Genomic DNA, 23,929 nt, shown 5'->3' on the forward strand with positions numbered 1-23,929 from the left:
CACGTAGTCAACAAAAATCTTTAACTTTCAATACGTCACCCACAGACATAAAAACTGTCCATCGCAGATTAAAATGTCCACAGATTGGAAAACCAACAGTTCAGAATGTTCTAACAGTACATGCGACTCCACAATAACACGTACCTAGGACTTATTCACACTCTCCCACCAGGAAGTACATTTAAAATGTCAAGGATTTTTTCCCCAATTTTCTTAGGAAGATAATACATTCTTCATGATGGCCAGACATGAAAATACACCAAATTCTTTTCTTAGAAACATATATACATGAGGTCCTGCAGCTTGTCCTGCATCTTGTCATAGCTGAATCAAAGAATTTACAGACAAGATGGAACACAGACTCCTGATCTGATCCTCCACATAACCGGCATCGTCTTTCACTTCTCTGGATCTTCAACCAAGCACCAGTTATTTCCAGGGTTTTAACACAATTGAACTTCAATCTCATATAATCCCAAACGAGTGGGTTCCCACACAAAATGGTGGATATACGCCGGTGAACTCTTTTTTGTATTATATATGATGTGAACCTACCAGCATTTGATTTAGTCACAAGATTGATCATTAATTGCTCCATTGTCAATGATCCAATCAACCAGGGGTCAAGTCCTAAAAATTAAAGTGGGGGGACTCCTCAACAAAAGCAATTGGATGCAACGTCACTAGAAATTAGCATATCAAGGTAAAATATGCACATTTCATTAAATTCGCTTTGAATAACCAACCAAATTGCACAGGACAAATGGAATTTGCCTTTCATATAATCAACACACACACAAAACCAAGAGAGGATATTTTCCTCTAATAGTGCTTTTGAAAACATTAAAATGTGTGCATGTTTTGAACTCCAAGAACCTATACAAATATTTTCCCTGGGACTTGCAGTACTGAAATGCAACATTTCACCTTTAGTTGGTTGTTATTTTTCCTCAGGTATATATAGTGCAGTAGTGAAGTTTCCAGCCTACAAACCTGATGACTGCGGTTTTATCCCTGATGTTATCTTTAATTCATAAATTCAAAGAGGTCATTCAATGTTTCTCATTTTAAGTGGGGGGACTGAGTCCACCCTCTGAATAAAGTGGGGGGACTCTGTCCCCCCGCGTTTACCCTCGACTTGAGCCCTGCAATCAACTCTTTCATGGTTGGTTTGTAGGAAACCAGTGACATGCCGAAAGGATCAACTGTGAGTCTGCCATTCCATTTGTCAGCCACCCTATTTATTTGTTCCATAGCACTGGACTGCATGAAAACAATTTTACCAAAGAAAGCTTCGAGTGCCAGCCCTTAAGCAAGTCCCTTGAAGTGTTAACCATTTTCCATTTGATGTCCCCCCATAGTCAGAGAAGGAATTCAATACTGCAATGAGAACACACACACACACATAAGCCACTTCCACTTTACATTAGGAACACCAGTAGTTAGAAACATTTATGTCCTACTGAAACACAGTATGAGAGTAGCTGGATTTTTTGGAGACTACAAATGGAAGAGAGATGGGGATACCTTGAATTTACGGGCACAAGAAGAGACAGGAAGGGTGCACACTATAAAACTTCATATAAGAGTGATAAGGATTCCTACTGGCATGGCCAGGTAGAAGAGTGTGCATCAAATTCCCAGAAGGGGTAACAAAAAGAGAAGAAAATACATCTACTAAGATAGTGGATGTAAAATGTACATAGGGGACAAAATAAAAGTATACACGTGCAAGGGATTATAATATGTCAAGTATAAGAGTTTGTGTTGTGTTTAGAATGTTTAATATAAGATAATAATAAACAGTTAAAAATAAAGTGCTGAAGTAAGACGTTCCTAATCAAAAGATTGACGTCAATCCAAGGGAAAAAAAGAAAGAAAGAAAGAAAGAAAGAAAGAAAGAAAGAAAGAAAGAAAGAAAGAAAAAATGAATGGACATTAAAGTGAAAAAACACACATTGACAGAAGGTATACATAAAGGAACAACAATAACATTGTGACACAAGGTTGATGGAGGACGGTGTGGATAAAATGTTCTGATTTTCAAACAATGAGCCGCAATGTATGGTGTCTGTTTAAATTGATCAGTGTAGTATATTTGATCAAAATAAATGTGATTAATGAAAGTCTAAGAAGGTATGGACGGCCAAGATTGTTATGGCAGTATGAGAAAACTTTTAGCAGAATTGCACAAAAGAACACATGAGAGTAAGTAAGAAGAACATTGTTTATGTTTGTATGAAAATGTTGATTTATGTATTGCAGATGATAAAATTGTCATTTGTGGAGCGAGGGAGAAATGTCTAATTAGCCTTAGCAGAATATAGCAATATAATGGGAAGAAACATTGTGATAAAGGTAAGTACTCATGGACAAGTTGAGAATGAAAGGGTAAGTACCAGTGGACAATGTTAGTGTCTGAATAACTTCATTGATCATTATTAGGAGAAGGAGGACCCAGGTGAGTACAGAAAAAGGTAGTAAGGGATACAATCTTTTTAAACAAATAGCATTTTTCCCAATAAAGGTGTAAACAGGTATGCACACAAAATAGTACATATATGTGAGTATGGCCATATCTAATGAAGAAAATGAAGAAGACTTTTGGAGGAAAGGTGGAGTAACCTTTTTGTAATCCTGATGATAAGGAATGTCAAATATGTACATTTGTCAAATGCATGAAACTTTAGGGATAGGCAAAACATTGTATGCCTATATGCCACATTTGCATGCACTTAATAGGATCAGTGCTTATTTCCAAATACCACGGATAGGTAAGATTAGTGTAGGAAGGGCAACAAAAAAAGTTAATTATGTCTCAACAGAATAAATACAGAAAAGAAAGACGAGACCGCGGTGCCACGCCATTAGGAGGAGGACTACAAACGTACAGAGAAAATGTTCAGCGTGGCAGAAAAGATTAAAAACAGGCCTGACACTACACTTATGATAATCCAAAAGAAGAGACTAAAGTGCACCATCATTTCTATTTTTCAGGAAAGCAACCTTGCATTTTATTGAGCCGAGGATACAAAGAAATGACCCCAGCAACATCATATTGAAGGAAAAGATGAATAACCAAGGTCTATTTTAAGGAAATAACTGATTGCTTTGCTAGCTTATCATGACGTTGCCATATTAGGTATGGATATGCTAAGAAAAAAGAAGGGGAGCGGTTGAAGAAGACAACATGCTTTTTTTAAAAAAAAAAAAACATTTTGAATTTGCTATGTTGTCTGTTTTGTCTTTTATTATTTTTATCATAAAGAAGGAGACAGTGTAACTATGGTGGTGTAAATAATGACAACCACAGAGAGGATGTTTCCTTTGTCACTTAGAAAATCAACACACTATAAAGAAAACAAATGAAGTGTGGAAGAAAACAATTATGTATGTGCTGTATGGTCTCATGACATAGACACACTCCGGTATAAGTCATTATGTATATAGCATAGGTGACACTAAGATATGCACGAAAGGGAGAAAGAAGCAGCTATTCTATTCTATTAGGAAAGGAGAAAATTCAGTAGCTTTTGTTTTTAGGAGGTAGGAGTGCTTTAAGAAAAGGGACATGGTCCCCATAAAGTTTGGTTAGAAGAGGAAGAACTTATGATAAAAATGTACTTATTCTTGGATGGGCAACACCTGCACTCCATGTGATTAAAGGCAACCGTTCCAGCGAGCTTGGAGAAAGACCCTTTTTTGTCATGAAAAGGAATTTTGAGGGACCCAGCCACATGCTCAGTTGCAACTAACACTGAAGTCTCTCTTCATGAAACTCCACCATCCTTGTATTCCCCAGAAACAATGTAATGCCCCCCAAATGACTGTTTTATTTGAATCAGAAGATTGAGGGTTTTAGTGCTCTGTGGTCACAAAACAGTGGATCCTAAAAGACTGGCCGGTGAATTAAGTGGCCCTTGAATTTGCTGGAAAGCAGCCCAAAGGTTAAATAAAGTATGGACTAAATAGAGAAAGTTCTTGGACTTGGAATAAGGAAAATAAAGAATCGGGTGGAAGATGTGAAGATGGAAGACAAATAAGATTAGGACAAAATTGAACATGCAAGGGGATAGGGCAGGGACCAAGGAAGTGTTGTGGGGTGGGAGGAAGAAGAACATGTATATACATGAATGAAATGTTGCACATGGAAGGAACAGTAGAAAATGGGCTGATGGGTTCCATCAAGGAATGCACACATGTTCTAATGATCCCTCCCGATTCTCGTGTTGGCCGAAATCACTTGTTGTGCATGTTATTTTATCATTTAATTGGGTAATTTGGGTGGGAACCAGATGGGAGCAAACACAGTTACTGTTTGGGGTAGGTACATACAAGGATTAAATGAGGGCAAAACATATGCCATAATCTTTTGACAGAAAAGAGATACATATAAATCTTAGATTAGGAGAATACAATATGGTTGAAGACACAATAGATTCTTTAGAAGTATCTTTTATGATACCCTCCATGTTGAGATAGAGCATTGCATTGATGGGGGTGACTGAGATAGGGATGCATAGGTACACTGCATGGGGGAGGGTGGACACTGGGTGTAGTGGTCAGATATTGAACACTGGTCGATTATTGACCAGAGGGGGGAAATGCATAGGGTGTGCCAACCCCTCCCCTCCTCAACTGAATATAGATAATGTGATAGGTAGATCAAATACATTCACTCTCCCATCCATCATTGCAGAAATCAGGATTCGATTGCCTTTATTAAAGGTAAAAAGTACACATGGCACTGCAAACATTTGAGTTGGGATGGCCCAGGAAATAAAGGGTGCTTTAAATGTTACACACATAAGTGCATACGGATATAGATTAATAAACCATAAAAAGTGAGCGATGTTTAATTAAATAAAAAATAGCTCCCTGAAGCAAAATACAGTGTCAGATAAAAATATATGGTTAAATGGATACTCAAGCGTAAAATGGTTTCCAGTCCTAAGCCAGGTGTGGAAGACAAGACATGCCAAGAGCTTTCAGACAAGCAACAGAGGCTGCTACATTGAAGATAGTCTTTGGCAGTATCTCGCAGTGAGGTAATTAGGTTTGTTAGACATAAAACCCACTGCCTCCACCACTATAATATTAATGCTTTCAATCCATGTCATTGGATTGAAAGCACTATTATTGCTGCGGCGGCGCCTTCAGTTTGCTTATTATAGCATTGAATGAATGATTTTCAGTGCTATTGTAAGCAAAATGAAGGCGGTGGCGCTGCCGAAATAAAGCTGCTTTCAATCCAATGACATGGATTGAAAGCACTATTATTTCAGCAGCGGCGCCGCACTCATTTTGCTTACTATAACATTGAATGAATTATTTTCAATGTTATAGTAAGCAAACTGAAGGCTCCAACAACTGAGTTTACCTTTTTGACAGGTGGGCAGGGCGTGTGGGCGGAGCCGTGTGAAAATGGGCGGAGTCTTGTGTGGCTGTGGGCGGGGCATACATCTCAGTAATTTTGATTTTCAAATGTAGGCAGATATGGCCATAAAGTACCCGGACGCCAGAGGGTCAGTTACATGTCTTTATTATTCCTTAACAAGTGGCCAACTGCAGGAGTCCCCAACCCTGTGACCCCTTGGTCCCCACCCCCTTCCCTAGCCCAATATCCCTCTTCATGTCATGTGGCCCCAACTGAGAGCCACCCACATAACGATGTGGGAATGCCACAAGAGTCTTCTCCAAGAGTCACTTTACAACGTGACACCTCCCAAACTCCAAAGTCCCCTCCCCCATGGAGCACATAGTGGCAGCACCATTCGACATGTCAACAGAATGCGCCCCTCATGCTCCCAACGAGCGCAATGAAGTATGATCGGAAACAAATATAGCCCTGCCTCCTCCCTACAAGAAAACAACCATCCCCCACCTGCTCTCAAACAAGGCCGAAAAAAGGCACACTACAGCTTCCCCACAAGCTAACAGCACAAACGGACCAGCAATACCCCTCGCCTGAAACCCTGCACTTCGCAATGAAATGTCAGTCAAAGATCCACTAGATGATCTGAAACACCGAATAACAAAACGCGTGGCTGCACACACAACAATCGACACATTTCGGAGCTGTGCCATTAAGCTTCATATCAAACCCGTAGCATTAAGAGATGGATTTCCACTCTCATGGAAGTTCACCAGCAAAGTCCTACTTCCTGCGGAATACGGTGTCCAGAGGTGTGCTGTAAGAACACAACCTTAACGAGGGATCGGCCATATTAGGTTGTCCAGTTGGTATCCCAAACTAGCTCACGCTTCGGTGTCAAGTAGCGCTAGAGAGTGCATGAAATCAGCAGTTGTTCGTGCTATGCCATGACTACTCTCTTTTTCCCCTGTGCCCTCTCCCACCGCCCCTCCTGGAGGCCTGCGTTACATTCTTGGTGGGTGCGGTGCTTCACACAACTGCCCAAATCAATAAATACATCCATAGATGAACGAATAAGTGCCTAACTGGCTTTCGTTTTTTCATTTCGTAAGCTCGGAGATGCCTCTTTCCACTTGGCCTTCTCTGTAAGGTGATGTCTAAAATTCATGCGCAAAAGGCTTACACATTGATTAGCGACTACTTTAGCGCTCCTGGCCACTTTATATCATTGGAAAGACAGACACACAAACACACTCATACACGCCTGATCTTTACATGGGCAGATATGCTTTGGAGTGCTATGGAATCTACATGCTTTTAGAGCGTTTAGAGCCTGCTTTGAGCAGGCACGTCAGGACTCCATGAAAAGACCTCCCACCTCTGTGCGAAAATGGCGGGCAGCATTTATGGTTCGTTTCCAGGTCCGTCCAGATATACATGTTATTTATTCATCCTTGATTGCAACATATCAACATTGCTCCGAGGGTCTAGGTGCATGTAAGTGCACATGCATATGGCCCTCTCCATGCAATTAGCATGAAACTCAAAAATGAGGGTCTATGTAGTGCTTCGTACACTCAAACAGGTTTGACATAGCAAGCAAGGTAAGGCCACTCATTGTGCACAGCTCTGAAAAGATAAGCGGGTGGGGGTTTAGTGGGATAGGAGAGGCAGATGCAAAAACCTGTGGTGTTGGCGAGTGCAGGTCGGAAGAACCAATTATCTGTTGCCATTATAGAATCTCTTTGCTCCGATTCATGGAATTATCTGTGCAGAAAATAGGGACTTTGCGCATCAAACCGCGCACAAAATCCCATTTCTCGATTCATGGAATCGACTGCAGAGTACTTTTTGGTACTTTGCGTAGGCTTGGCACATCACTGCGAGAAGCCGAGTGCCTTGCATGAGACGCTACTAAGCACAGTGTGGGTGTGGCTTGCGCAGAGGGCAGGTTAGATGGCAGAACATGGCAAATGAGGAAGAACGGAACAATGCGTTTTCATGGATCCGACGTGCAACCTCTCTGCGGGGAAATGGCCATGCAAAGCCTTCATTCTATCCATCACCCGAAGGCAGGTGTACAGGCACTTGCGCATAGGATTCACTGTGTAGAGGTAAAATTGGGTGTCGGATTTAGGGGTGCGTGTACACAGCCGCAGTTCTGATCTAACTTAGGGGTGCACGTATGCAGTGGAGTGGGATGCAGGAACGGTTTGCGCGGGATCACACGCAGATTTTCTGAGTTTTACTCGAGTTACGATAAATCGTTTGCATGTTGCTGGGGTGCCAGTAACGGTTACGGGGGCCCTGCCCAGGGTCCCCCAGATGCAACCATGCTTGCAGGGGAAGTTCCGGTCACGACTTGCATATACAGTTATTTTGCACAAATAATTCCATGAATGCACTGAGTGCACAGGTTAACTACTGCACGCAGGCTCATGCAGAGTCCTTCTCGGCACTCAGGCTTTGCAGGCTCTCTGCACACTTTTCAATGAATCGAGCCCTAATTGTAAAGGTGGCTCCATGGTTGGGAAGGCAGCAATGGTTGGGAAGGGGGTGGTCATAGCAAGTGGACAGGGTGTGAGTCTACTAGGTGCGCTTTACCGTGTGCGTAGTCGGATGGTGAAAGAATGTGGTGTAAGGTTGCAAGATTTTAGTAGTGAGGAGTTAGCAAGGAAGGATGGAAGTGGGGGACCAGGGGTCAAGGAATTCATTGTGTGTGTTGGTAAAGTCATTCCTTGGTTTCCGAGATTGTGGTCTAGTTTGGGGTCTCGTAGTAGAGTCAATGGGAAAACGGACGGGATACCCCCTCATTGGTCACTTGGGCAGTTCAGGTGATGGAAGTACAGCTGACCAAACTGTTATTAGGATTTAGATTTGTTAGTTATAGTGCAGGTTCTTATTTGGAATTTTAATTTGTAAGTTATAGCACCTACTAACCTTAGGGAGAGACAGGGAATCTGGGATTGTCGCTTCTTGAACGGGAGGAACCGTAGACTGCTCTCCAATGTGCAGTGATTGTGCATGGTGTAGGAGGGCCTTGCACCTGAACTAGGCATGGCCCAGGGAGCGTGTCATTTATCGTTATGTTGATTTCCTGTTCTTGTTGTTGATCCAGTTCGGTTAGTTGAAGAGTCGTGTCCTGAGTTGTTCCCTGATTGCCTGTGGTTTTTCTTCCAGGCAGCGATGCTTGGGTAGGGAGTTCCAGATTTTGGTACCCAGCAGGGAGAATGAGGGTTCTTTTCTCCTTCAGGAACTACCACTATTGCAGCGTTAATGGCCTTTAGGGTGTGCAGAACTGGAATTCCCTTATGCAGGAAGTAGGGCCACTTTCATAGTAAGAGCGATGGCTAATACAGAGTATTGAAGCACTTTGATATCTAAACACTCCTCCTTTTCAGAAATATGCCATGTTAAAATATTTCTTTTATGTTATGAATATATACAGCAAGAGGTGGAGAAATTAAAATTCCATCAGTATAGTTGGGAGGAATTCATAACTTCCCAGCTGATTTAAATTGCGATTTCTAACCCAAACATTCTGTGAGCTGTGCTTTTTTTTAATGCCAGGCATTGATTACTACCCCATGTGCCTTTCTCTACTATGAACAAGACACTTACATCCTGAACACCTTGCCCTGGCTTTGTTTTACACGAGCACGTGGTCTGGGCGCAGTCACCGGTAAGCTGCATAGCTCTGTGTAAGATGCGGCTTTTTAATTGATTTTTGTGGTAAGACACTTTAAAGACAATTACAATAATCTATTTTCGTCAGGCCGCAGAGATAACTAGATTTTATTTCCCCCCCTTGACGTGGGAACCAGAGGGGGACTTTCTGAAGAGCGAACAGCATAAATAAAGTACTTTTTGCAGCGTAATCGATAATCAGCCTCTGGAGTAAGGTGCAGTGAGACCAGACTAGAGGAATGCCGACATCTCTGTACGGGAAGCGGGAAAGTCACAATGCACAAGGCCAAAGGCATGCAACATTTACATCTGCAGGTTTGACCAACCGTCGCATCACTGCCGCCCTCATCCTACACATTCTGACTAAATCAAAAGAGCGTTGCCCTCTGTGGAAATCAGAAGCTTGTTCATAGATTTGTAAAAGTCACGTGGGTTTGCCACAGTGTGCAGTGGTCGAAGTGAGTAGGAGCGCTTGGGAATGGCACACATCTACTTTTCTCTTTCAAAGCTCCAGCATTGCGATACTTTTCTTTTAAAAGGAACCGTTACAGAGCACTTTCTTTTCACAATCAAAGTATAGATTTTTTACTAATAAATGGCACCTGTCAAGGTGGCGAGTACGCTTGAAAGGGATGCTGGCTACTAGTTTTGGACCTCGGTTTGCGTTGATAAATGTTTTGCAATCGCAGTGTGATGAACACAACAAGCGCTGAGTTTGTACATGTGCAGTTGTGAGTGCTTATGGAGCCTAGGCAGTGGGGCAACACTATTGAGCAGATCGGGTTCTAGACCCCCAATCCGCCCCTCCCCCCTCGCCCCTCTCCCCCAGCATGATGGGCTATGTTGCACTTCACAGTTAGCACCTGCATTCCTATGCATACATTTTTAGGCAACTGAAATCGTGATGTGGGTTTAGTTCTTGCATGCCAGGGGAGTGATTGGAAGGGTAGGGGAGACAGGAGGCATCTCATTCTCACAGCAGTCCTTAAATGGGAACTTTCAGACTTAAAGGAGAGAGTTAACTGTTTGTACCATTGAAATGTCACCAGAATCACCAGAATAGTGTCATTAGAATGCGTAAAGAAGTTAAATGCCCCACACAAGTACGTTTGCCCCTCCCCCACAGTCTATGAAGTTGGTGTCTTTCCCAAAATTTGAAGGGTTGTCCCCCCATGACATGTTTGCATAGGTGCACCCCTGATGTTGGCCCCAGCTATGTGCTGCCCTATGTTGCTCTTTTCAGAGTGCATCAAACAAATGAAATAGAGTGCGGATGAGTGCAAGCTGAACACAACATGTGCTGCCACTTTCCTGCCCGGTCATTTTTGTAATCGTTTACATGGTCCATAAAAATGAGAAAGTGGGACTGGGCTGGTAAACTTTGTGACTCACAAAAGGCTGCATGAGGAATTCCTTTATTTTCTCAGCTCCGTTTCTAGGGCCCTTGAAGGTGACGGCGGCCTGGGGCTCAGAGTGGATGGAGGGGTATCGCTCTCCCCACAACAGGACAGTTAGTGAACGACTGACTGTTTCATCAGGTTAACATCTGTGTCAGGGCCGCACTGACCATGGACAAAAAACAGAAGCCTTCCTTTCCCTGCACCTCACCCCCTCCCACAAGCACTTAGCACCTCTGTATCATCCTAAATGGCCCTAACTTTCCCAGGGCGCTGCCAGCCTTAGACAAGTTGGAATCGTTAGCCCCCTACAGGGAGGGGATTTCCAGAACTGAGTGGATGCTGAAACGTCTCACAATAAAAGCTGAATCCAAGTAAAACTAAAGAGAAAGGCAGGGTATGCAAGGGGGGACTTGATGGTGCTGGACGGGTCTAGTGAGAAAATGAGGGGAAGAAAGATCAAAGATTAGGTTAGTGCGAGGAAAAGGGCAAAGAACATAAACACAGAGTGAAAGCAGAAAGCACAGGAAGAAAATGTACAAGAATGCTAGAATGAAAGAAAATGGGGGAAAAGGTAGAACGCGAACATTGCATGGAAAACAAAAAGGCAATTAACGAGGAAGAGCAAATCAAGTGTCAAATGAGAAAAAACAGTGAAGGAAAGGGGCTAAAAGATCAAAAGAAAGTAAGGGATTGAACAAAAAACAAAAGGACTACAGAATGGAATTAAAAAAGAAATGATGTAAGAGGGAGAGAATGCTGGCCAAAAGTAAGAACATGCAGTAGAAGGGGACTAGGAAAGGGTGTACTGCAAAGGGGAACATGATGAAGGAAGGAATGCTCTCTCCCTGGATCTTGGGTGCCTCCTGCTCCATAAAAAGCTGGTTCTCTGTCTGCAGAAGTTGCATGTCGCCTATTTGGTGGTGGTGGCCTGGGTAAGTGTCAGAACTCAGCTCAATGACAATTACTGATATTGGTATTTAGGTTGTTTCCCAACAGTTGCTACAGGGATGTCATTTCACCAAAATGCCTGGGGTAGCGGAAGTGACCTCACATGACCCTTGACCTCTGATGACATCACAGGAAGTGATGTCTTTTGACACCACCCTGAAGTGATATTACGGGAAGCGATGCAACAGGACCGTTTACCCCTTGACAAAACAGCAAGTGGCTTCACAAAGCATTGTTTCTAAGTATACTAGGAAAAATATGGTTACAATATTATTGTAATGTGATATACATTTCATACAAGAATCGATCACCATATCTATCGGCAGAAAAAAACATGCAATAACTGCAACTTGCAAAAAGCAAAATACATAGTCCGAAATGGATACTTATTCTACCCTAAATGCTTTTTGGAGGATTTTGTCTGCATTGTGAATTTGAGGTGTTTAAGAACAGACTAAATCAATGACTCACCCCCTGAAATGTGCCTGAAATAAACCTTTAATGTTTCTAGCAATTCCAGAAACACAAATAGCTCAAAAAGCCACATGGCATTGGACACAGCCCAGGAGCTTCAATTTGTAAAACAAAAAAAAGAACGTTTTTTTTTTATTCTTTTTTTAGGGGTAGCAAGGGCGATCTCAGGGGTCACAATGGCGACCCTTGGTGACCCCTAAATGACATCCCTGGAGCAGCTTGGGGATCCATGATAGACACAGACATAGGATTTTTCATTTTTGTAACACCTGTTAGAGTCTGGAGAAAATACTCATCATTGGTGCAGGAATGTCCATGCATTCAGAAACGTCAAGTTGCTGTAAATGACATAAATGTGCCAAGAGAAAGAAAACACTGCTCCTCTCATGCTTCATCCCATGAAGCAGCAGGAGAAGGAGGGAGTCTCTGAGTACAGACTGTGTGAGTCACATGCAATATTTGTGGGAGAGAGTAGCAGAGACTCAGCATGCTAAGAGATGCCATCCAGTGGCTGTCTCTTGAAGTGAGGGAACGACACATGTGCCATCAAGTAGCACTTGGGTGGATGAGTAGGACCAGGGGTAGCAGGGAATCCCTAAATATAGCTCATGCGAGACACACAATTGCACAATATCTGTAGTAAAAAAAGGAAGCAGAGTTTCGGAGAGGCAGGAGACACCGATCAGCGCCTGTCTCTCGAAGGGAGGGAACCACTCATGTGCTATCTGCTGACGCTTGTTTGTAGGAGGAGGACAGGGAATCCATGAGGCAGCTGCAAGAAAAGCCCTCGTGGGAGAAGGCACTAGCAATTCAGGGAGGCTGGAGATGTCATTCATTGCCTGTCTCTTGAAGTGAGAGAATTACACCTGTGCAAGTGGATGACACTTGGGTAGCAGAGGAGGAACAGGGAACCCCTGAGGGCGTCTTGTGTGAGACTCAATATTGTGCAATAATTGTGGGAGAAGCGAGCAGAGATTCAGGTAGGCAGGGGATACCTTTCAGTTTACATCTCTTGATGTGAATGAAAGACACATGTGTCATCTGATGACAATGGAGGTAGGGGGAGGTTAAGGAAAAGCAGGCAATCCCTGATGGAAGCTTGTATGAGACAGCCACGCACAAAATATGAGTGCTGAGAAAGTAGCAGAGATTCAGGGAGGCTGAAGATGGCATTCAGTTTCCGTCTCTTGAACTGAGAGAGTCACACATGTACCATCGATGAATCAAGATTTAGATTTCTGTCCTTTAGAGACCAGGCGGGAATGTGTGTTACTGCTGAAAAGCGATGCTGCTGGCCAGGAGGAGAGGTGTGTCACTACAGAGACAGAATGTGTAAAAGAAGCTCACAGCCCACCTTTGTATAGTCTCTTCAAGAAGCAGCCATCCTATCACAGCTTTGAAAGGACAGAACATCAGTAACTAGGACTATACGCCTGCAACCCCAACCATCGCGCCCATTTGAGCCACCTTGCATGTTGTTAGGTCCTCGAAAAAAATCAATGATTGCAACACTTCACACACAATAAACAGCACCCAAAAGCAACCACTTGCACACTTTGGTGGAAAACAATCTCCTGAGGAAAGATATGGAACAACTTGAGTACCACTATTGTGGTCCCATATGACGCAGCACCATGCACAGGCATGGTAAGAAGTCAAATGATCTGACATGGATCCCACCACATACAACCAGGCAGGCACCATTCCATATAATTAGCCCTGAACATACTGCAGCAGTGTTACGGCATGCAACACCAAGCCCTACCCCTATTAACACAGTTATGCATGGCAGTGATACACTAATGAGGCGGGCCAGTGCTGTGGAAGCCTTTCAGAAAGGTACAAAATCACAAGTCACATGGCATAAAGTGCCAGCTCAATATTATCTTGCTGTACTGTCGGCAGCTGTCCCCCTGCCCTATTCTTTATTATCTTGCTGTACTGTCGGCAGCTGTCCCCCTGCCCTATTCTTTATTATCTTGCTGTACTGTCGGCAGCTGTCCCCCTGCCCTATTCTTTTTTTTGCAAAACCTAGATTCTGATGGCTTTTGGGGAAAGCTAATCACTGTGGGAAAATGCCCGGCTGTCGTTTTTTCTCCTAGAAAGTAGTTCCAGAATTATATAATGAGGTAATGGCCACAATGGGAGGGCGGGGGTGAGAGTACCAGAGGAGTCCGAGTGCCAAATAATCAACGTCAACATGTGCATGCAGACCAGTGTTCAGAATATTGACTGGGTATTACAGAGTATTGCATGTGGCAGAACATCTATACAGTTCAGTACTAGACAACACTGTGCATGCAAGGGTGTCACAGTAAAAGACACAGGAGTTGAAATCTGAGAGAGGGTGGAGGAGGTGGCGGCAAAGTGGATACGACTTGTAATTTGTATCCATTTGTGCTTTGTTTCAGCATCAGCATAAAATGGACTCAATGTCCTTGCTGCCTTAGAAATTGGCAAGACAATGCAAGTGCCCTGATTTGCGAATATCCTTCATCTTGTTGTCACATGCTTTATTAGCAATTGTCAACCCTTATAATAAATGGCACTGTGGTCCAGAAGATAAGCTCACATTTCAGCAAGGTTTTCCATGCCAGAAATACACTGCACCAATTGCAGGAGCACCAAAATGTGCCTATGCACAGCCTGCATACAGCAGCTGCCACCTATTAAAGCTCTAATTTGCATATGTTGGGCTGACCATGTGACCAGTGCAATCTCACTCTCAATGGGGCCTTCATTATACTGAGCTAGAGCAGATGCTGTCTAATGATGCTTTGCCTCACGACTATTTGAGGGAGCCACCAAGTGTGTTCGTTTTCACAATGCGGCCAGATACCTGAGGGTTTGGTGCACTATATAAATAAACAATCAAACAAGCATTCCTCATTGAGGTTCTCCCTCTGGCGTTCCTGCTTGAGCTTAAGCTTCATGTGGTGAAGTTCTGTTCATTAGCAGAGCATGCGAATGCAGCGCAGCTCCTGATGGACCTTCTTTCAAACGTATGTGGTTATCTGTGGGTGGTTGAATTTAAGGGTGACCCAGGGTATCCGTGGGCTTCCTTGATGGACCAACATTTCATGGTAAAAATGGCTGCTTTACGCAAGAGGTTGGTGGCCTCACAGTAAACATCAGAAGGTTGAGACGCTGTGCACATCTTCAAAGTTGAATTGCTGAAGTGCTTGCAACAATTGTTGAACGGAAACGGCAGCAGGGAGACCATCAGCCAGCCTTTTTTTGCCAGCTACCCTGGGAATGTCAGGTTCAACGTTGACAGCATAAATGGGCAGTACCTCACTGACACCAACTGAAAGCTGTGTGAGAATTGCAGGTGCTGCTGTTGGGAAGGAGATGCTGTGTGACATCCCCCCACCCCCCAGTGACTTGGGCATCTTGAAAACAGTCAAGTTATCAACAATAATAAAGATTGGTTAGCTGTACAGATACCTGACGCCCATCTACTGGACACTTCACCAGTGAAAAGAGACTCATTCCCCCCTTTAAAACTCTTAGTGCCAGCCAGAAATATGATTATGCATGGTGTCATGCAGGGTACTGCACTTGATTATCTGCTGCCACCTACATTTCTTGCCACATCCATCCACCTTTCTGTTAAGGATTCCAATTGGGCGTCACAAACAGGACCAGGACACTTGGTTTTAGCCTGGGATGTGGTGATCAATAGGGATGCTTTTTCTTTAATTTCAATGAATTCAAATTGAGCTGGTGCCCAACCCGTCTCACACCCCCTTTTCACAATACCATGGGTCACAATGGACCATGAACCAGGCCGGTTGGTGAAAGTACAATATTTTATTTTATTTAAATTCACAAAAATCGCACACATTATAATATTGGGCAGCAATCACCAATGTGGTGATAATGACAATGGAAATGGAAGCAATACACTTGGTTAACCTTCTAGTAGAACATCTCTAAAGCAAAAGTGAATAGGAACACTTTTTGAATTAGGATAAATAGAACCCAAGTTAAGGTTTCCCCCTGCAATGTTCCCTCAACCCACCAATAATCGAATTGTGAGTGAACAGAAAGAAGCAGCAGGTAGTCAGGGATAAGAGGCAGCAAACAGAATCAAAATCTAATCTTTTGCAAAGACTTAAAATGACACTCAGATTTTGTATATAATGAATTATATGTGTATTAAATAATGATATACATATGTTTTATCACAATATTAGGGATGTTATCTCACTATCAACCATCAGGCAAGGTATCACAAAATCATACAGTTCACAAAACAGATTGAAATTGAAAAACCAGTGCAGTCGGATTCAAACATGGAAATGTTGAATTTTTTCTGGTTTGCAGTTTTAAATGCAAAAACGTTTTTTTCTAAAAACAGGTGAGAAACACTGAATTGGAATGCAGTTTTTGGGCTGGGGATAGATGGATATCACAGGGACAATAAAGACATGAAAGGAGGTCTCTAGCTATAGAACTGGATAAGATTTGCAAGATAGAAGAAGGTTTGCTTTTGGTAAAATAAAGCAGAGGGAGAGAGAAAATCAGCTTAGAAACAGGACATGTTTCACTTAACCTAGATTATTAAGCGTATATTGTTAAAGAGGGACACAGTAAGATCCAAGGTTGATTCGCAACGTCAACCTTGTCACCTCAGCGGTCAATTTTATACAGAAATTAGTTTGATTACTCAAAATCTGACTAAGGGTTTATGATCTACACAAGACAGAATTAATAGAGAGATGGCGCAAGCACTTAGAAAGTCAAGGACAGGGTGCACAGAGAATTCTAACAGTTTTAACAAGTTACCAGGGTGTGGGTAGGATTGCTTGGAAAGTGGAATAAAGACAAAAGGGTCAAGATGGGGAGACTATGTGTTTCTCTGGGATGGGGAAATATTCACAGTGCATGCTTGAGTTTTGGGATTTTGGAACAGTGAGGGTTCTGGTCACAAAAGATTCTGGTCACCAGATAGCAGACTCTCCTGGCAAAAGAAAGCTGGGCAAAGGACTGGTCACCTGATAACAAGGACAGCTGGAAGGCAGGGTTGCAGCAGGCATGAAGCTAGTGGGCAAAAAGCCAGGCTGGTCTCAGGAAGCTTCCAAAAGAATACCACAGCTTTTCCCTTTGGTTATTGGGATTTAGTGGGATTTCAGGGTTCAGGCCTTGCTGGGATGGTCAGCAATGTTTTGGCCTTGCTGGGATAGGATCAGCTATGCTTTGGCGTTGCACTGGAATCTGGATCAGCTATGCTTTGGCTTTGCAGTGGGATCTGGAATCAGGCAAGATGGATGAAGAAGATCAGGAACGCAGGCGCAGGAAATTCAGGAAAGAGTCTGTCAAGTCCTGTCAGCCACCCTTTATATAGAGCACGGTGACATCACAGAATTATTGGTGGGCAGAACTGAGATAGGCCCACCTCCAAGACTCGGATAGGTCAGCCTAAGTTAATCGCCTCCTTGAGGAGGAGTCTCAGTTTATGAGGTTGCATTTTATGAGGTGAAAAGCCTTCCCACTGTCCTTTTTGCAAAAAATCTGTCATAATGTACACATTTATACAGTTGTGGTACTTTAACAAATCACCTGGGCAGATTATATATTTTATGTAGGGCATAGCTGTACAATCCTCACGCCTGTAGGACCTTGTTGCCCTTCTACCAGTTTTTCGCACTTTTCAGTGAGAATTATATTACTTAAAATTCTACAACCTTACACATGTGTATAGATTATTATTAGGCATATCAATATAACATTTTACAGTGGTATCCACTTCTTTGCCATTTCCGTTCCCAACATGGCAGTGAAGTCCACAACGTCTTCTATTAAAGCCCATAAAATCACATTTAAACTGCTAACTTTTTAAATTTTAGCGAAGTCCTGTTGCAAAGATAAAAGTCTTTCACATTTTATTAATAACATAGTCTTTGGAAGCAAATGGGCTGGCCTTTGTCATTCACTGAACCATTATTTCTCTTCAGCTACCACCAACTGTCATCTCCCCCAGAGGGAGGATGGCGGTTTCCCAGCTTGATTGAAGATTTATTGCCCCTTATCCACTTTGCACATCCGTGTCCCAGAAATCCTATTGTAAGAGACTGGAGCACAGACCAAAGTCTGTACAGGTAGCAATTATCACTTGCATTCCAGGATCTACTGTGAGGGGCCTTCTGTTGCTAGCATCCTCCAAGCAGAAACCTGTTTTAAGCAAATTTTCCCCCAAGTGGCCACTGCCTTATAATTCCTTATCTTGTTTATTTTTGTCCTGAATCTGAAGAAAGCCTGCTGAAAAAAACCTCCCATATACATATTTCACAGCACAATCCCCTTTCACATTGCTAGGCAAGGATACAATTTTATTAAACATTATACTTTTAAGACAAGCATTTTTTTCTGTGGTTCGCAAAAGCCAATTTTTGACACATGTGGTGAAAGCTGGCATTTTCCTTTCATTTTCGGTTTTTCCATCTGACTTCCCAATATTGTTTTGCAGCCATAGTTAGTTTCTTGTAGGCAGCAATTTGTTTGAACACAGATGCACTGAAATTGACACAGCCCAGAGAGCTGGAGTTTCTTTGAATTATTGGTCTTTGACTTTGTAATTCAAAAAGTAAAGCGTTTCCTGTGCGGCTGAAAATTAAGCTTCTTTTATTTTCCCAAGTTTGACTTGACAGAGCCTGTCATTCAGGGGTCATGCTTTCTTCTGCTGAAGCACCATGTAGATATGGATGGGCATGGCAAGGCCTTATTAATAAAAGTAGTTTGGTGAAAACAGATGAAAATAGCATTAAAGAAGCATTTTTTTCACTTGAGATATTCCCTTTTTCAATGGGAACTTTTTGTTTTTGCAAGTAGCAGAGCAGCGCTGCTTTGAATTGCTTCTTTTGGGTGCCCCCCAGAACACACTCGTACCTTTCTCTGTGTACTCTCCATTCCAACTCGCCCATTTTGTGTTTGGCAAGATGGTGCAGCCATCCTTTTCTCGCTGAAAGGCGCAGTTTGATGCAACGGTGCCCCCAAGGAGCCAGCACAGCCATTTTGCTGTTGACTGCAGAAACGCAGCTTGGTTATGGAGAAGAATTCTGTTGAGTGGGTCAATGTAGCCCACAACCCCCCCCCCCCGACTTTTCTGAGACTTTGTTGAGGGAGACTAGGGCAAAGTGGGATTCATTGGTAGGGCCAAATGGGGTCCATGAGGTAGGGCAAAATGAGGTTCCTCATGTGGGAGTCCTTCTTCCATCAGGGAGCGGTACACCATGACCCTCTCGCTGTCTCTCGTTCACGTGTGGAATGACACCCACAGTTTTCCCTGAGTTCTTCCTTTATGGTGTTGAGCGACACCCTCAGATTTTCTTTGATTTCTCCTTTGCATATCCCTAGGGAGGTCCTCTGTGGTCTTTGAAGGGAGCAACCAGTAGGAATCTATATGATAACGAACTGGTTACTATATTTTCCTACTGACTGCCTTGCGGGAAGGTTGACAGCAGTGGGACACAACTACATTGCAATAATGACAATATTCAGATAACAAGACAAAAGCTCACTCACAAGACACAGATAATTTATGGATTTTGGTTAGAATCTTGGGAAATCCCTTTCATCCTGACAATGAACAAAAATACTCCCTGTTAAATAATTATACCTATAAATCTATCTGTTCCCTTCTGGTTCTTCTCTTTTCTTATTCTCATGCTTCAGGTGTCTCTTCTATTTGGTTTTCTCATGGCTCCTCAATAACTGCAAAGAGTGCCTAGGGTGACAACTTTTTAACTGATTAATATGGACCCATTTCTCTTCTGTCCATTCTCCTTTGGGAATGCGAATTCTGTAGGCAACAGGTGAAATTTTATCTACAATTTCAAAAGGACCCCGTCAGCTTGGTAAAAATGTACGCTCTTTGGTCTGGTTCCTTTGGAAATTGTAGAAGTAGGCCCTGTCTCCTACCTGGTATTCCTTTTTTGTTGTTTTTAAATCATAATGAGTCTTCATACCCTCTGCAGATTTTTCCAGATTCCGTGGAGCATATGCAAAAGCATGTTGAAGGTGTTTTCTTTGATCAACATACTCATGAGTTGTGGAGGTGTTTATCAGTGTCTGCTCTTGTGTTCTATAGAGCAGATGCTTTTGTAGCACCATCTTTCCCCCAGTCATTACCTCAAATGGAGACATCTTGGTCACAGAAGAAGGTGTAGATCTGATAGCCATCAGGACAAGCGGTAATCGGATGTCCCAACTTGGCCCAGAATCTGCCACAAACTTTTTAGAATGCTCACAATTTTTTTGTTGTATTTCTCAACTCCCCCACAGAGGACTGGTGGTATGCAATGTGAAGTTTCCTTTTTACCCCAAGAATCTCCCACATCTTTGTCATCACTTTGCTGGTGAAGTGACTACCTCAGTCTGACTCAATCCTTTGGGGCAGGCCAAAACGTGAGAAGATTTGGTTGATCATCAGGGCAGCTGCTGATTCTGCCTCGCAATTTGGGGCTGGGCGACATTCCACTCATTCGGTAAACAAGCATGTTACTATTAACATGTACTTGTTCCCCTTGAGGAGTGAATCACGGGCCCGATGAAATCTACTTGTAAATATTCAAGTATTGATTGAGGTCCTGCCCCATGTGTGGCCAGTATGCAACCTCTCGTAAGATTTCTAAAGATTGTGTGAAACCCTGATGACCGGCTGTGGCCGCATCATGTGTGTGACGTAGCATTAGGCTTCGGAATGAGGTAGGGACCACCCACTGGTCATAGCCAGATATGGATCTCCTTACCAACAACGCGTCATGGATTCGGAACATTTTTAGACATTTCATCAAAACCCTGAGGTCCTCTTTCCCAATGTAATCGGTATCCGTCAAAGGAAATTTCTCAGCGTCCTCAATGTGTTTATAAACTATTCCAAATAATCAGATCCCTTTTTTGTGCCATGATTAAATCAGCATCTGGGGTCTCCTTACTCCACTGTCCAGTTGAGAGTTCATTGAGAGCATTATTCTTGGACCTACTGATAGCAGCGACCTGGATTTCCCCCAACAGGGACTCGATCTCAAGGAGATCCCCCTGAATGGCTCCGGTTTAGGCCAACTGGTCAGCTAGGTCGTTTCCAGTTTTGTCTGGCCCCTCTATTCTGGAATGAACCTTGATCTTCTTCCAATAGATGGTCCTCCCACTAGAGGTGACCAGATCATCAATATTTTGGATTAGCTTGCCATGTTTGAGAGGTTTGTTATTAGCACACAGCATGCCTCTGGTTTTCTAATTAACCAGGTGCTCCACAAACCCGTACCGGATATTATCTGAATCGATGAATATGACCAGTTTGTGGAGTTGGTGTTGGATGGCAGTGAGGATGGCCTGATGGACTGCCATCAACTCTGCCACGTGACAACTACAGGGACTGATTTTATACCCAGAGGAGTATTCCGGAGCATCATTCAACCAGGCATTCCCCACGCCGGCCACCAGTTCCTTTTCCCCGTTGTTGTCAATATGGTAGGAGCACCCGTCCACATAAACTGTGGGTATTGCCTGGCACTGGTCTTCTTCATAGACTTTGTGCGGGGAATTCAGGTACACCTCCATGTTGTCTTGGGTTTTAAGACTTTCGTCCTAGAGACAGTTTTCTTTGGCACAATCATGCAAGTCAGCCAGGTCTTGGCCAAGGGGACTCTTCTTGCTTTGGCCATATCTGACCTTCACAGGAAAGCCTTTCATTGACAGAATCCAGGAAGTAATTCTGGAATTACTCACATTTCCGACCTGGATTCTGTCACTTTGGAGGTATTGCAGAGGCTGGTGTGGAGTCTCCACTAGGATGTGTTCCCCCTGGATGAACGAGCAATAATTCTTCAATGCCCATACCGGTGCCAGGAGTGCCTTATCGGAATCGTTGACTTTTTCTGTGACAGAAGATAAAGTCTTTCTTGCATAGGAGATGACTTTATTGACCTTGTCATGCTTTTGATATAAAACTGCTGTCAAGCATGCATTCGAGAACCCTGTCTCCAAGAAGAACTCCTTGTTTTTGACAGGGTAAGCTAGACAAGGCACTTGTGAGAGGCTTCTTTTGAGTTGCTTTACTGCCTCGGCTTGTTCTGGACCCCACGCCCACTTGAGCCCCCCTTCAACAGATGGATCAAGGGTCTTGTGATCTCTGCGTAATCCTCCATTAACTTCCTACTGTAATTAGTCAGTCCAAGGAGGCTTCTTAGCTCATGCATAGTTGTGGGTCTTTTAGTTTTAAGAATGCTTCCACTTTCCTCTCCTGGGGACAGAGACCCTCAGGAGTTATTTCATGTCCCAAGAAGTTGACACGGGTTCTGCACCACTGTGCCTTTTGGAAGGTCAGTTTTGCTCCGGCAACCCTCAGATGGGTCAGAACATAACGGATTTCCGCTATATGTTCCTCCATAGTTGAGCTTTTTATCGGGACATCATCCACATAGGCCAGGTTACCCCTTTCACATAAGTCAGGCATGGCATTATGTAGGAAGATGTTGAATTCATTGGCGGAATTTATGTATCCGAAGGGAGTCCGGGTCCACGTGTACTGCTGCCCTCCAAAGATAAAGGCCAGCTTGTATTGGTCCTCCTTACTGATGGGCACGGTCCAGTATACATTGGTCAAGTCAATGGCAGTGTATACCTTTGACCCCTGGATCTGGGCCAGCCGCTGGTCAATGTAGGGAAGAGGCCATCGGGACATGTGGACCCGTTTGTTTAACTCCCTAAGGTCTGCGCAGAATCTCCATTGTCCATTTGGTTTTAAAATCCCCAGCACCATATTATTAAAGGTGCTGTGGACTGGACAAATTATCCCATGGGACTCAATGTTTTTGATGATTTCCGTCAGGGACTCCATGGATGCGAGAGGCAAGGGATATTGCTTCACAAACACAGGAGTCATTCCAAGATCCATAGGAATTGTTTTTGTATGGATTTCGGTGCGACCACAGTCGTACGAGTCCACCGCAAAGAGATCTTGAAAATCTAAGAACACCTGTTTCAACTTTTGCTTTTGCTGCAGAGCCTCACAGGCATCACCTATGTTGACCCGCTCTTCAACCATTTGCCTGAAGCCTGGAAAGACTTCCGGTTTTGCTATCTCAGCGGCCTCCTCCAGCTGTGTGGAAAGGTCTCTGGTTAGAGTGTTGACCTGGACAGAGGGTTTCAGGTAGGAGAGGCAGTCATTGTGGACCTGGAATATCAACTCATCCTTCCTGATGTCACAAGTCACCTCTTCCTCCCCATAAGGGCAGGAAGAGTACACTAGGAAATTCACCCCTTGCCAGGTGAAGATCCTGCCTGGTGGTAAGTCATTGTCACTGTCATTGTCCAAGCAGTCATTGGGGATTGGTCCTGCTTGTTAATTTCCTAGATCCATGGAAAAATGACGGTCTTCAACCGCCTTTCCAATAATGGTGCCTGCGCCCAGAGTGATACTCCTAAGGTCGCTGTTATCCATCAATATTGGAATGGGATTGGGTTCTTCATTGACTAATTATTTCATTTAACCCCAACCCCTGCGGTTGGAGATGGGCATTGAGGTGTACATATGCGTCAGGATTCTGCAGATTCAGTCCTCTTTTAATTTTTAATTGAAGTGGGAATAGTTGTGTCCGTCCTGGGATGGCGACCTCCTCTCCAATTTGAACTTCAACTGCATATGGCAGCAATTGGGCTGACCAAAATGCTTTCTCTGAATCATCAAAGTCCATGGTATTTCCCCCTAGTCGGGACCAGGCTTTGTAATGTATCAGGTCCAAATTAATGGAAAACCGATTGAGAATGTCACTGCCTAAATAGAATACAGCAGGGAAATCTCGCACAACCCAACAATTATGTTCTGTGCTTTTGTTACCTATAAACATTTTGAGCATACACCTGCTAGGCAAGATATGTTTGCAATTGTGAGTTTCCAGGCCCATTTCCGCCTTATTGATCAATTTAAATGTGAGCTGTCTGAATGTGGCTTCGCTGATGAAGCTGTTATCGTTGTTCACACATGCTCGGGCGAGAACAGACTTCTTCCCCTCATTTAACTGAATAGGGATGAACAACTGTT

Source organism: Ambystoma mexicanum, chromosome 1p (genome assembly GCF_040938575.1).
Source record: "Ambystoma mexicanum isolate Mex_15411 chromosome 1p, UKY_AmexF1_1, whole genome shotgun sequence".
NCBI lineage: Eukaryota > Metazoa > Chordata > Amphibia > Caudata > Ambystomatidae > Ambystoma > Ambystoma mexicanum.